Raw genomic sequence first — 15,572 nt, 5'->3', positions numbered from 1 at the left:
CCATCTTCCTCCACTTTATATGGGATGCTGCCACAGTATGGCCTGCCAAGCAGTGTGTCGGTGCGCGCCCGGGATCCGAACCAGCAAACCCTGGGCTGCCGCCGCGGAGTGCACGCACCCAACTGCTTGCGCCACCGGGCCAGCCCCAAAATATCTCTATTCTTAATACCTCTGTCTCCCCTCCAAAATCTTGCAGAGTGGAAGGTGGGAGGACAGGGAATGGATATTTTATTTTCTCCGTGAAACGGAGGAGACTCTCCCTGGGCACACAGGCACTTCCAGGGCCTTTCATTCACCCCACAACGAGGGGCACGGGAAGGACAAGCTTGGCCTCCAACAAATTTCATTTAATATGTTATGTCAGTGATTCCCTTTACGGGCCCAACATGTTGCTTGGTTCTAGAATTCAAAGATGAATATTGGCAGTCTCTCCCTCGAGATCTCCCAAACTCTCTCTACACAGCAATTCCATCTTCCCTATAAAAGGGGCAAAAACTGTGTACTACACATGTGCGAGAGAGGGAACAAGAGGAGCAGGTGAGATTTCAGATGTGGTTTCAGTAGGTGGAAAGAAGAGGAAAAACACCCTCTGCTCAAGGTGCAGAGGCAGAAGGGAGGGAGGTTGGGGGTGGAGGGAGTGGGACAATTTGCTGAATGACGGCAGTGTAGCAGGAGGACCAGGATCAAATGGACCTTGATTATACATTTAAGCACCTCAGGCTTAACCTGTAAGACATAGGATTCATTGAATGACTGTAATTAGGAAGGAGTTTGATCCATTCTGGGCTTCTGAAAGACTACTTGAGCAGGAGCAGCCAGGACATAAAGCAGCGAGAAGAGAGTGGAGACATTTACACTTCCCCTGCAGGAATGTGTGTGTGTGCACAAGGGTGGGGGCAATCTCACCATGGTTCCAGCTCATCCAGTCTTAGCTACCAAGCTTCTGTTTCTAGTTTGGTATCTGGATTTCCAGGTGGAGTTGCTATTTGTCAGACCTTATGGGTAAATTTTGTATTTGAACACATTTCTCCATTGGGCACAACACTGATTGCTCCATCTCTATCTCTACTTCCATGGAGAATCAACTCGATTAGAAAAAGCAGGACAATGTGTTTAAAGAGACTAGTGTAGGGCCACCTGGTGAATCTGATAGTCCTCTAACCAAGTGGAAAGTCCGTGGTGCACATCTGGGTGAGTGAGACTCAGAGCAGTGACGTCAGTCTCCTAAGCTTACTTAGCCAATCCCAAGGCTAGCTAGTGTGAAAATCCAGGACCTTAAAACCCATGGCTTGCAATTACACACCATGGCTTTTATCATTTGTCTATTCACAGATATTTATTGGGAACCTCTGTGGGTGCATTACCCTCATCCACAATTTTGACATTGACTCAGGCCACAATCAGAATGAGAGACAGTGCAAGAAAGAGCTGTACTTAATTATTCCATCCACTGAGGCCTACTCAAGCATGAGGTATATCCCCCAAATAATCTCCAAGAAACGTTTTTATTTTTTTCTGGTATTATTTACAATCTTTCAACCGTAGTGGCATGAAGGTGGCTATTAGTGCATAGGTTCCTGTGGTTGTTTGATGAGTTGTTTTGAAAAAATGCTCATGATTCTCTAAATAACATAAAATAAAGGTTAGTTTTGTAATCCTACTTGCTACAAAACAACAAATACAAACTAAATGAAGTGAAGACTAATCAGATTTAATTTGCTTTTACTGACCAGTTTCTCATAGGTAACATGTGATCCTTCCAAGTCATGAGCAATGTTCCCAACAGTGAGTAGACTCCAGCTGGGCCCACGAGAGAAGACCTAGAGGTCCACTAACGGCAAAATAACATGTGCTGAGTCGTTAGAGGCTCACATTGGTCAGTGACTAAAAAGGTGATTTGTTGTAGATAAAGAAACAACAAGACGTGCGTTACCACCTATTCTGAACACTATAGCTCCCAGGAGCGACTTTCAAAGTTCCAACAATTAGAGGATTGTTTATTAAATTAAAAATTTTTAAATGTGTTTATAATTTGTTTTCCTGTAGAATGAAGTCATTGGACTGTTCTGTTGCTCTTTTCTTTTTTTTTCATGTGATCATATAAGAGTTTGAAAACCCTGTTGCAGATTTCAGCTAGTAATTCTATGTGGATCTAGAGTGAGAATGATTCCCTTTCCTGCTAAAGCTAAGGTGTTTTACAAACCAAATGAAGAATGAGTGTGTGCATGCTGTTACAGAACTCACGAGGGGCCTGGGTGACTTGAAGGCCAGCATATCGGTGTCTGGGTGTGAGCGTCCAGCTTTGTATCCTCCCATGGGCGGGGGCCTCCACCAGCCATTGGTGTGATCCTGAACAATGCCTCCCCCAGATTGTGGGAGAGCCCGTTAACTGTCAGCACCACTGTCACCTGCCTTCCTTCCCAGGATGACTGCCCCCCCGAACCCCTGGGACCTCCACAACCAGCCCCTCTGCCTCTACCCCATTGCCAGGCCCAGCAGAGCTCAGACACCCAGTTTATACTTCATGAGGAACACGTGAAGGTTAGCGCACTGAGGAAACTCACAGTCCCAAGGTGTTTTGAATGGACTTCAACTACAGCCAAGACCTGGCCAGAAGGCTGTGGGCGGCTCCCTGCTCCTGGGCAGCCCCCCCAGGTGAGGCTGGAAACCAGTGGCTGCAGCACTGGGTTGAGCCAGAAGCCTGAGCTCATCTGTCTCTGCCAATCCACATCCCATCTTTTCTGCTGTGCCCTGGCCCTTGCAGCTGAGGCTGTGGAGACTTCCAGTGGCCATGGTGAAGTTTGTCCTGTGTTAATTCCCAGTGGTGAGCGCAGGGTTTTTCAACCTGGGCACCACTGATGCTTGGGGCAGGATAACTCTGTAGTGGGGGCTCTGTGCATTGTTGGGTGTCAAAAGCCACCATGATTAGCATCCTCTAGCTGCCAGTAGCATCCCCAGTTGTGATGGCCAATAATGTCTGCAGACAGTGCCAGATGTCACTAGTGGAAGGGCAGAATTACCTGTGGCTGAGAATCTCCTGAGCACGATGTGAGTGACAGGGCATCCTCTGGCATATTGGTGACTGCTCTAGCCATGTGCAACCTCTGGCACCTCTGGACATATCCCCACGTGTCCCCTTGTCTGCTTGGCCTGCTGGTGCCTGTAGGTGGCCTGGCCGCAGCCGTGCTGGCCATAAGGAAACAGTGCTGAGGATGGGCTATGCTCCTGGCTTCACCCCCCGGAAGCTTTAAGGTCACTTTAGCATGCGGTTCTCAACTTCCAGAGGAAAATCTGGGGTGGCAAACAATTAGAAGTCATGGAGTTGAATAAACACCACCAGAAGAGAGAAGAAAATAATATTGAGAATAGATTCACAAGAGTTGGGACTCCCTTCGAGGCTTTTTCCCCCCTCACTGAAATTACACTTTCATTGAATGTTGTAATTGGATAAAATTTATAAAGAATTAAAATGTGCCATTTTCTGGGGATGCGTTTCTACATGTACATGTATTCCATTTTACAGAAACCCTGCAATGCAGAAATTATCCCCTTTTTCAAATAAAGAAATTGACAGCAGAGAGAAAAACTCTTTCCCACGGGGTCTGCTGTGGGCTGAACGTTTGTGTCCCTGCAAAATTCATGTGTTGAAATCTACTGCCCAAGGCGATAGTTTTAAGAGGTGAGAACTTTAGGGGATGATTAGGTCATGAGGGTAGAGCCCTCGTGATGGGATTAGTGTCCTTATAAAGAGACCCCAGAGAGCTCCCTCACTCCGTCCACCACGTGAGGACACAGTGAGAAGACATCGTCTATGAACCAGGAAGTGGTCCTCACCAGACACCAAATCTGCTGACTCCTTGATCTTGGACTTCCAGCCTCTAGAACTGTGAGAAATACATTTCTGTGTTTATAAACCTCCCAGTCTGTGGTATTTTGTTATAGCAGCCCAAGCAGACTGATAGCCAAGAGCTGGCCAATCCTGATTCAAACCTGGTGCTGAATCATGCCCAGTCCTGCCTGTTTCCCATCAGAGGTCAGAGACACCTGCAGTGGCCTGCACAGGAACAGCACGGTGGCCAGGGAATGGGAAGTTTGGTTGCTGAGCAGTTATGATATAGTCACAGGGAACTGCTGCCTGTCTGGCCTGCCTGCTTGGCTGTAATGGCTCTTTCCTTGTTGGAAAGCTGCTGGAAGGAATTTGGAAGGTGGAGGGCACTGCCTAGGAAAACATTTTTCTGGCCCTAAACCTGCCCCTCCTCAGCCCCTGTCTGGGCACAGCCTGAGTGGGACATTCTGTGGTCTGATCACTGGACAGGAGAGTGCTTCACTTGCTCATGCACAGGACTCCTGGGAGAGGGACACTGGGGCCTGACGTGCCCCAGGGCAGGCTGCAGGGTGCATGTCTGAGGGCACCCGTGCCTGCACCTTGTGTGTCACCTACAAAAGTTACCCTTTCCAGCATCTCATTGCACAGCTTCTGGGAAAGGAAACACGTCCAGTCGAAGGAGGTCGATAAGGTGGTTGACTAAGTGTGGGTCATGGAACCAGAATGACGAGAAGAGACACAAACAAGATTAGAATGCTGGAGTTCAAATGCAGGTAGAATAAAAACAAAGCCATTAAAAGGTCATTTGTTTTCTCAGAGTTTTGGCCTGTGTCCTAGTGTTTCCAGCAAGCTGAATGGGCCCTAACAGAACCAGCCAGGGGCCTGCTGGGGTGGAGCCAAAACGGAATGATTCAGAGAGAGGCTGATGTGTCAGGAACCGTATTCTCAGCCAGACAGTGGCCCCCACACACAGGCGACTGAATGTGGTTGGGTGAGAACAGGGCCTGAGATCCAGAGCCTTAACCCAGCTGGCGAAAACCTCCCCTCAATCAGGCTTTGAGAAAGTAGCTATTCTCTAAATATGACAATTGCATACTTTCGTTTTTGGCTTTGGTCCTTCTCATAAAGTCTTATAGCAGCCTTAAAGCCAGTTCCTGGCTCTCTAGGCTAACACCCACTGCTTTCCATCTGTCAAGCTCCTGGGGCATTTGTTACTCCATTGGAACCCACGGAGTGAAGTGGAGAAGTGCAGCCCTTTCATATTTCTGTACCTTTGCACATGCTATCTGCTCTCACTGGAAGGTCCTGTCAGTTTCTCACTTGCAAATTCTTGCTCACATCCCACCATCCTGATAGAATCTACTCAACCCAGTTGTTCCCTTATTTGAAGCTTATAACATTTAGTACTGCCCTGAGGTCATTATCGCTTCGTACTCTATATAATTCTGCATTTATGTACACCTTTTCTAATAAAAAACAGATAGCATCTATCTAGAACCAGTGATACGCCAGCCCCAGTGCTAAGCACTTTGCGTGTATTATTTTACTTGATTCTCACAGCAATCCTTTTGGGTTGGTGCCACCCTTGTATAGCTTTCACAGAAGAGGAGTGGGTACTCAGGTAGGTACTTGCCCAAGGCCACATACAGGAAAGGTCAGATTTTGAATTTGAACCCAAGTGGTCTGACCCTAGAGATGAAATGCCTTACCAACGACCTGCTGACTCCCTAGGACCTTGTGTTCCCTGAGGGTGGGGTCAAGACTTACCCATCTTGCAACCCCCCATAAAGACCCGGGTCATCCATCCTCAGATGCGCTCCCCCACCTTCCCCAAATAGGAAGGGCACAGAGAGCACACAGCGAGAGAGCATCTCATCTCTGTGCACTGGGACATTACACAGTGAGGACTTCCCTCTTATTCCATCACATGGGTAGGGAGGACCAACTCCAATTTCTTTCTGGTGGTTTCTCCAATCTCCTTGTTTGCAGGGCCAAGAGGATAGGCCAAGAAGCCCCTCACGAATCTTTCTGACCTGATGTGTGACTATTGGTCCCCATGGGCCTAAAAACTTGCAGAAGGCAGAGCACCATCCCAGCCACGTCCTGGTGTGACCCTACAATCCAGCCCAGATTCCACTGCTTCCTTTTGGGATCGCTGCCACTCAGATCCAGGGCCCATTCCCAAAGAGAAGAGAGTGTAACCAATGGAAAGTTCTAGTAGGGGGCTGAAGAGTGGGGGGCAGGATGTCTCAGCTGCTTGTGTAGAGTGATAACAGCAATAGTGAGAAATGACCGGCTGTTTTCTGGGCCCCGGTGCTGTGCCTGTGGCCCGCAATAGGTCACGCGCTCCTCCCGGCGGCCCTGGGTTGTATTATATTGCTCTCATTTTACGTATGAGAAAATTGAGGCTCAGAGATTAAGTAACCTGCCAGAGGTTAAAAGATTAGTGAGTGGTTGGTCTGATCTTGAAGCCCATGCTTTTAAAATAATTGGAAAATGCCTTTATTCAGTCATTCATACATTCTTCCACAAAGCATGTCCCTGGACCCAACAGACGCCAAGACAAACACTCCTCTCCTTGAAAGAGCACTGCGGGGTGGGCCTCCTAGAAGGCTGCTCCAGGGTAGACAGGTACAGAAGGAGGGCAGCCCTGAGAGAGAGGGAGGGCATGGGAGCCACTGCAGGAATGTGTCCAGCTGTAAGGCCAGGGGTGGCCAAAGACCAGGTGGAGGAGGGCCTGGGAAGGAAGTACAGAGCCTAAGTCTTACATTCTGGATGAGGCACAGGCAGGACAGAGCAGCAGAGGAAAAAGGAGAGACAGAGGGCCCTGGAGCAGGGCAAGGGGCAGGGGCAGAGGGCCCTGGAGCAGGGCAGGGACAGGGGCAGAGGGCCCTGGAGAAGGGCAGGGGGCAAGGGCAGAGTGCCCTGGAGAAGGGTAGGGGACAGGGGCAGAGGGCCCTGGAGAAAGGCAGCAGGGCCTGGGTTTTCAAGAATGGAGCAGCTCTGAGATGGGAAGAGGCTTAAAGTAGAAGATGAAAAACAGCAATCGGGGCCCATTGTGTTTAGTTTTACCCACTCTATGCTATTGCTCTCGTTTTGGTTTTGTGTTGCATTTTAATTGAACCAATTGAATAACTAACAGATTTCACATGCAAATCTGGAGTTTTCTATTTTTAGTAAGTCAGATCAGCCATGCTGGGCTCATTCCCACGGAGACCAGTCAGCTGGAGGGCTCCTGGTCATTCTGCAAGGCACAGTTCCCTCTCCAGCCTTGCTCAACCTGTACCACACCAGCTCACCTGACTGGAGGTTTATCAACCTGTCTGGGCCCAGGACATTATAAATTGTAATTCCTGCCCCAAGTTGTGGATGTGCTAGTGTCTGAGAGGAGGGCAATGAAGATGATCGTGGGTGAAAAAACCCATGCATGTGGCCTGGGGTCCTGGCTGTGCCTCCTCACGGATGCTGAAGCCCCCTAGTGTGGGGACAGGAGTTGGGGAGGTGATCCCCAGCCTTTACTTGGCACAGGAGGATGATTAGGATAAATAGGCCTGGCGAGGATGAGTAGAAGGTAAACAAGCAGATGCTATGACCTTCAAATGACTTTTTTTTTTCAAGTAGATGGGAAAGCAAAGACATTTCACAATTCACATTCTACTCAAATGCAAAAAGAAAAACAAACAGATTTATTGGCGATTAGTAGTTTAATTGGCTTGTGGGGGGTCACAGTGTGTATAAAAGCTACAGTTGTTTTGTTCCTTTGGATTTGGGGTTAAAAATGAAATTTATTTCTTTTAGGGACTTTTAGGGATTTTCCAAGACCAAAGTCATGTAAGAGCCAATTATATGGAAATCCATTTTCTCTTTATCACTCACAAAAGTTATTTAATAAAAACTTAAGGAATAGACTTGGGAATGTAATAAAATTTGGTTCCTTTAAATTGAATATACATTTTCTTAACCCCAAGTAGATAATTTCCAGGAAAACAATGGCTGTGATAATGCATTTATTGTTACAAAATTAGACAGACCAAGAGGTTGCTTGTAATATTCATGAGAAATGGCTCAATCACAAATGAGTATTACCAAGACTCTGTTCCATAAGTAATGATGGGTAACTTCTTTAGCACAACTGAGTTTCAGCCACTTCTTTGCCCTCCCTCTTGTTCCCACCAGCTCTATGGGACAAGCTCAGAAGGAGTTCTAGTTACTCTCAGTTTCTAGTTGAGGACAATGAGACCCAATGGGGTCGTTCTAATGTGCATTCCATGAAATTGTGCCACACTTGATATCACAGTTTCATTCTCTTGAACTCATGTGTGGTCAGTTCATGAACCGAGCGTGAGAAATGGAAAAGTATGAGGAATCAGGACAGAATGATGCTGGGAAGCTGAGATACAGTACTGCCATGGGTGTGGGGAGAGCCAGGCACAGCCTGCCAAGCCCTGATTCTTCATAGCCAGCTCTTTATGCAGTGTCACATCTGCCTTTCAGGGTTTGCCAAAAATGCAGCAGGTTAGAACGTGTCAGAGTCCTGGCTTTACTTCGAAGCATCTTGCAAGGGAGCCCGAAGGGCAAGGGACCTCTCCTTTATTGTCTCAAAACCCATTTTCACAGTTGATTGTTGTAGAAGTTGATCTCTCCACTGCATATTTTCAATTATGCAAACTCAACATTTGCTATCCTGACCTCTTTTGGAGACTGTCTTAACTTGAGCTTCCTGAATTATCTCCTGGAAAGCCTACGTCCAGGGGTCTGGTCAGTCTCCTCCTCTGGACTCCTCTGGGCGACAACTGCCCTGGTCTCTCCAGCCGCCAGACCATTCCTCATACACAGGTGGTGACACCTTCGTGGCAACTGCAAACAAAAACACCTATTTCTCAACTGCTCTGGAAAGTCCTTCTGTCAGCTGGAAATCCTCATAAACAACACCAGCAGTTCTGTTTCTACTATAGTTTCCCCAGAGGGAGCGGGTGGGCGAGCAGAGGCACCATGCAGGTTGGGAGTGTAATCTAAAGTGGTGGGCCTTAAACAGGAACTCAGTGGTTAATTTTTAAATCTCATGTTACTCTACAACATATGCATGTTTGCTTCAAAATGTAAGTTAAGTTCCACTTTCGGTAATGGCAGACTAAGTAATTCAGACGAGTTCTCCTGGGAAAAATATAAGAAACACTTTAGCAGAGGTGTTGGGGAGCTAATAACCCTGTGAGGAGTAGAAGGCAACACCAGGGGAAAAGGGAGGTCAGAGATGCAAGCCAGAATTAGGAATGATTTTCTTCGTAGGTATCTGCCAATTCCAGAAGGGCTGGGGTGGGGGCCCAGGAGCCTGCACCACAGCCATAGTATAGCTATACTATACTATATACACTGCCCCCACCCCAAGCTTTGGTTGCACCCTAAAAATTTGAGCTGTAGGAGTGACAACAACCTGAAATGGGCCAGTCCTCCCTGAGACTAAGCCCCTCTTCGAAACAATCCCTAATAGAAATAAAAGTGTCTGTAGATCACCAGTGCACTGTTCACCTGCCAGACTAAAGGCAAAAAGTGTCTGGAGAAAGAAAATTATTGTACAGTTTTTCATATACAATGTCAATCATTCAATCAAAAACAACCAGGTGTGTGCAAGCAGAAAATAATGTGATCTAAAAGCAAGACACAACCGAAAAGTGAAAAAGTCAAACAAGGAATTGAGATAACGGAGTCATAATATATTGACTTAAAAATAACTATGCTAAGGTATCCAAGGAAACAAAAAACAAAACTGACAACAGAAGAGTAAAGGAAAGTTCCAAGTGGACATTCTATAATTTAACAAATCTGTAAAAGAAAATAAGAACTCAAGGAACGGGTTTAGCAACAAATTGGATCTAGTTAGAGCAAAAAAGGGTAAAAAAATAGAGACAAGAACATAGAAGATGTATGGATTATGTGGAAAAGAGCTAACATCCTGTTCGTGAGACTCATGCAATGAGGAGAGAGAGACAGAGAGGAGGGGAGAGAATGCCTAGAAGAAGTTTAAAAATCATAAGAGACTACTTTGCGTGTGTCCATGTAAATACAACTGGAAGCCTTGATGAAATGGATGATGTATTGGAAAATACAGTTTACTAAAATTCATTCCAGTAGTAACAGAGTTATTTAACAGACCCATTTCCACAGGAAAACTAAAGAATGTATCAAGGAATATTGCACATAAAACCATCAGGCCCAGAGAATTTCCAGGGGAAAAATTCTGTCAATCTTTTAGAGACCAGATCAAAACTTCTAAGTCATTTTTATGAAGCAAACATAGTAATGATACTTAAACCTGATAAAAATAACATAAAAAATTTACAAGCCAATGTTAATTTTAAGTAACCATGCAAAAAACCTGGATAAAATATTAGCTAATGGATTCCAGCACCACATTAAGAAATAATTAAGAATATTCCAAGATCGAGTGGTTTTAGACCATCATTCAAGGATGATTCAATTTTAGGAAATCTGTTAATATTATTTGCCGTATTAAAATGTCTAAGGAAAAGAATCATGATTCTCTCCTTAGATGATGAAAACATTTTTGATAAAAGTCAACATCAATTTCTAATAAAAACCACTGAACTAAAAGGTAATTTCTATCAAAACAGATAAATAGATAAAAATACTTAAGAATAAAGTTAAGAAGAAATTCTCAAAACCTATATGAAGAAAATTGGGAAACACTCCCAAAAGACACAAAAGTAGACATTTGAAAAGTATAGATATCCTTACACTTTCTGTGATGTCTAAACATGATAAAAATGACAGTTCTTCTATTACTTCGTAAATTTAATGTAATCCCAATAAAAATACCAACAAGCTTTTTTTCTAGAGGTAGGCAAGTTGATACTAAAGTTCATATGGAAAAATGAACACAGGAGAATAGCTAGGGCAGTGCCGAAAGGAAGAATGATGAGGTTCACACCCAGCAAACAGCACTACAAAGTCAGCGACTGAAGAGACTGGTGCCGGCACAAGCAGAGTGGCAGACAGGTGGACGAGAACGGGAACTGCTGGAATTGATCCAGCTCCAGGTGGACATCCAGAAAATCACAAGGGCGGCGTAGCCAATCACTGAGCAGGGATGAACTGCTTCATAAATGGCGCTGGGACAGCAGAATAGCCGTTAGGAAAAAGAAAAAACTGTATTCGTTCTTCACTCTGCACATACAAGAAAAACCCAAACGGATCAGAGATAGTGACGTAAAATTGAAAATATGCAATAAAATACGTGTGACTACGTCAACACCTCAGTGGAGGGAAAGACTTTCTAACAATATCTTAATCTAGAGGCAACAATGAAGGATTGATTAATTTAACTACTTAAAAAGAAAAATGTATTCATGGCAGAAAACACTAATCTCGAGTCAATATTCACAGCATATGTGACAGATAAGGTAACTAATATCCCTAATATATAAAGAACATTTGAAGAAAATCTGAATCTGTTTTTGCAGGACCTACTTTTATCATGTTGAAACATTCTTTCATGATCTGGCAATGACTCGTGAAGGAGAGGCCAGAACACAGATTTATGACTGTATTAGCCTTGTCCTTGACTAGAGACTTATGAATTATACACAAAACATTATTCCCTAGAGTAGGTTACTGAAGGTCTAAGAGGCTGTGAACTTGTATGAGTTTATCCCCCCTGGTCTAGCTACTTCAATCAGACCACAAGACTTAGGTACAAAGATGGACATAGTTTTCTCTTCTGAATTTAAATCTTTACAACAGTTTGAATGCTCTTTCTTGCACACATCAGTTCAAATGTTTTATTAATTTGATCAAAGGACAGATTTTGAATCACAAATTCATCAACGTTTGTCTTTTTGGTCATGCATTTGGTCAAGTATATTCAGACAAAAAGTTCAGAATAATTTGGAATTATTATTTTTAATCTAAAAGCCCTATAAAATGGCTATAAAGGATATATAAACAGATGATTCACAAAGAAAGATAAAAAAATGCTCTTATATGAAAAGATGTTCAAACTTCACTCATGATAAGAGAAATGCAAATTATAACGATATTGATTAGCAATTACACAGATAGGCAAGATTTCAAAACCTCAACAATACACTTGTTGGCAAATCTCTGGTGGAATGCGTACTGCTAAGCTCTGCTGTTGGGAAAGCTAAATGGCCCAATCCCCAGGGTTGGGAAAGTGGCAATATTTAAGGGAAATACATATGTATTTACCTTTTGACCCAGCAATCCTACTTCTAAAAATTTACCCTAACGATACCCAACCTCTAACAATACCCAACCTCTAACAATACCCAAACACATGTGCACAAGACTATTCATTGTAGCATTGTTTATAATTGCAAAATATTGGAAATTACCGAAATGTCCAAGTATAGGACAGTGATTAAAAAAAATACGGTACTTACACAAAAAGAGAAATATGCAGTTGTATAAAAGAATAAGAAATATCGGTATGAAGAGTTTGGAATGATTTCTGAGACGTATTGTTAACTAAAATAGGCATACATCGATTCTACTGCTTATTGTAAAGAAAAAAGGGGAAATAATAAAATATACACACATCTGACAATTTTGGCAAAAATTAAACAAAAGAGATACTGAAAACCAGAAAACAGGGAAATTGATTACATAAAAGGGGTGAGGAGACTGGTGTTGAAGAGCCAGAGGAGGGGTTTAATGTCGTGAAGAGTTTTGATTTTTGGAAACACGTTGGTATTCCACATATTAAAAAAATAACATTAAATCAATAATTATGGGGGAAAAAACCTGAAGCTGAATGCAAGTAGAAACAAATGAACGTAACTCTACTTCGTATTCACAGGAGAGGGGGAAAAATCAAATGCAAGTAACTCGAACATGGTAATTGGACTGTAAAACTTCAGTCTTCGGAATAAAAAGCCAAGTCAAATCACGCACTCTCATTAGTGAGCCTGAGCTTTGCAGCAATATGTGTACAGCAATTCTGAAATGACTTAATGCAAGATAGGGCAAACAATGAAAAGTGGTAATGTCGGGAGGCAGAGTTTGCATTTGAATAGGGAGAAGGCCAAGAACAACCATCGGAGCTGCACAGTGATGGAGGTATTGGAATGTACACATGTCTCTCCTAGTTTTGTCTGGTGAGAGTGTCAAGAAGCAATGACACCTCAACAGCAATGAGCACTCCTAGAGTCCAAATCTTGATATTAGGAAAATACTCATTTTTCACTAAAAAGGAATAAGGGCTCCTCAGAAAAATGGCTAATTCAAGGGCTGGGGAAGGGAAGTTACGCGATGAGACTGGAACAGATGACAGTGTGTCAAAAAGACACTGAAGCCAGTTTAAAGGAGGTCCCATTAGCCAAATCTGGGACAATTTGAGCATCAAAATAGGTAAGGAGAGTAAAGGATTAGAACCCATTAAATAAAACAGAAATGCGTGAGATCATACTGGTGATAGATAAATAGACAGATAGATAGGTTGCTACAGACTAATAGATTAAAAGTTATAGAGAAATAGATTAAAGAGTAAGAATATGAATGCAAATGTGGAGAGTGGAGTAGTGCAATAATGATTTTGCAATCATCACAATATAATTGGTTTGAGCAGGAGTCATCAATGGGTGCTAGTTCTTGGGGAGAATTTGATTAGAAGTAACCTCTCCTGGTAAAATTGCTTAACAGTTGCAAAGGGGAAAAGTCAGTTGCAGCAGAGAAACCAGGCAACACTTTGCCTGGGTGCCAAAATTGGCAAAGGGTAGATGGACATTGTGTGCCTTTGGGCATGATATCCTGAGAACAACACAAAATCATGTTATTTTGGGTGGGAAATTCACGAGGATACATCAGATAAGTCAAGTGGAGAAACACTGCATAAAATATCTGATCTATATTGCTCAAAATGTCACTGTTATGACAGGAAGTGTTCCACATTAAAGAAGACCAAAGACATATGATGGATAAATGTGCTGTGTCATCCTGGAAGGAATCTTGTACTGGGGAGAAACATGCCATAAAGAACAATTGAAAAGGTTGGAAAATTGACTGTAGACTATTTAACATACTATATCCATGATAAATTTCCTGAGTTTGTAAACTGTATCAGAGTTATGTAAGAAAATATCCTTGTTTTAGGAAATATATGCTGAAGTATTAATGAGTTAAGAGGCATAATGAACGAAAATACTCTTAAATGGTTCAGAAAAATATTTATCTACAAAGATAGAAAGAATAATGAAGCTAGCACGGCAAAAATGTTTTAAAAAATGCTGAATCTGAGTAAAGGGAATATAAGATTTCTTTATATTATTCTTGCAACTTTTTAATAAATTGTAAATTATTTCAAAATTTAAAAAGCTAAAGAAATAAGTAAACCTCTCTTTAACAAGGGCATAAAAGTCAAAAATAGACAAATGTTATTAAATTGTGCAAAGATTCTTGCATTACCTGGCCAGGGGTTAAAGTGCAAATGAACAGTAGACTTTACTAAGTCGAGAACGCATGTCACAACTGTAACCGCAGGCCCTCCAGGACTAGTTTAACTGACCCCATCTTATCAACAGAGTAATTAAGAGTGGTTTTTCAGGAACTGAAAACCCTTGTCTAGTTCACGCTGGTTGAGACCACCAACCTATCAACTGGGCCTGCACAAATGCCGATAAGTGAGATTTTTGACGTCAAGGAGCTAAAAACTCCACCCTCAGATTATGGTAACACTGCCATTTTGTCAACATGCACCCTATGAAGAGTCATGAAGCTTGACTATGCTTGCGCAGATCATCAATTACCTCTCTTCTCCTTATCTTCAACCATGTATCTCCACACTTCAGACTGCCCTGCCCTTCATCCCATAAATTGTACCCCAAGCCCTGGATTGGGGAGACAGATCTGAGGGCACATGCCCCCTATCTCCTTGCAGATTGATTTCACAAAATAAATCTGCTTTCTTTTCCCAAAAGCTGATGCCATAATAATTGGCTTTTTTAATGCACACTGGGCAAGAGAACCCCAATTTTGTGCAGTAACACACCATGTGTGGTTAGGATAATGGGGGGGATCAGAATTGGCCACTCCAAAATGTGTCTCTTTGGCTTGATTATATTTAAGGACAAAAGACTGAAAGAAATTTTTACCTTCCCTCTAACTGCCTGAAAGAATTTAAGATAGAAGCCCTGTCCCCAGGACAGGCCATTACCACAGATAACTCTGGATATAATAGACTGGGAGGATCCCTGCTGAGCCTATTTTTATCAAAGTTCTCTCTCTCAGGTCACATTGTCTACAGATGGCCCAGCAAACATTTGTTTATCAAACATTTGCTTTTCCGTCTCCATGTAAATTGCCTTCCTTCCCTTTGAAGCCCCAAACCATTACCCCCAACATCCTCCTTTGTCTTTAGCTGAAGATGGTATTTAAGGTGGTAGCTTTTGCCATTTTGGTGGGTTACTCAGTTTTCCTGGGTTTCTCCTATGTACACACGTTACTAAACTTTGCTTGATTTTCTCCTGTTATTCTGTCTCATGTCAATTTAATTCTTAGACCAGCCGGAAGGACCTACAGAGGTCCTACAAGAGCTGCTAAAAGGACAGGAAATAATATTTGATTATAAAACTAGTAGAGGGGAAAATGGAATAAAAACTACTCAATCAACTCAAAATAGGGCAAGATGGGAAATTGAAACTAAGATAGAACAGGTGGAAATAGAAATACAAAACAAACAGTGAGGTGGCAGGTTTAAAATCAACCATATCAGTAT

This window comes from Diceros bicornis, chromosome 41 (genome assembly GCF_020826845.1).
Source record: "Diceros bicornis minor isolate mBicDic1 chromosome 41, mDicBic1.mat.cur, whole genome shotgun sequence".
In the NCBI taxonomy this organism is placed as follows: domain Eukaryota; kingdom Metazoa; phylum Chordata; class Mammalia; order Perissodactyla; family Rhinocerotidae; genus Diceros; species Diceros bicornis.
Note: the sequence above shows the minus strand (reverse complement) of the source record.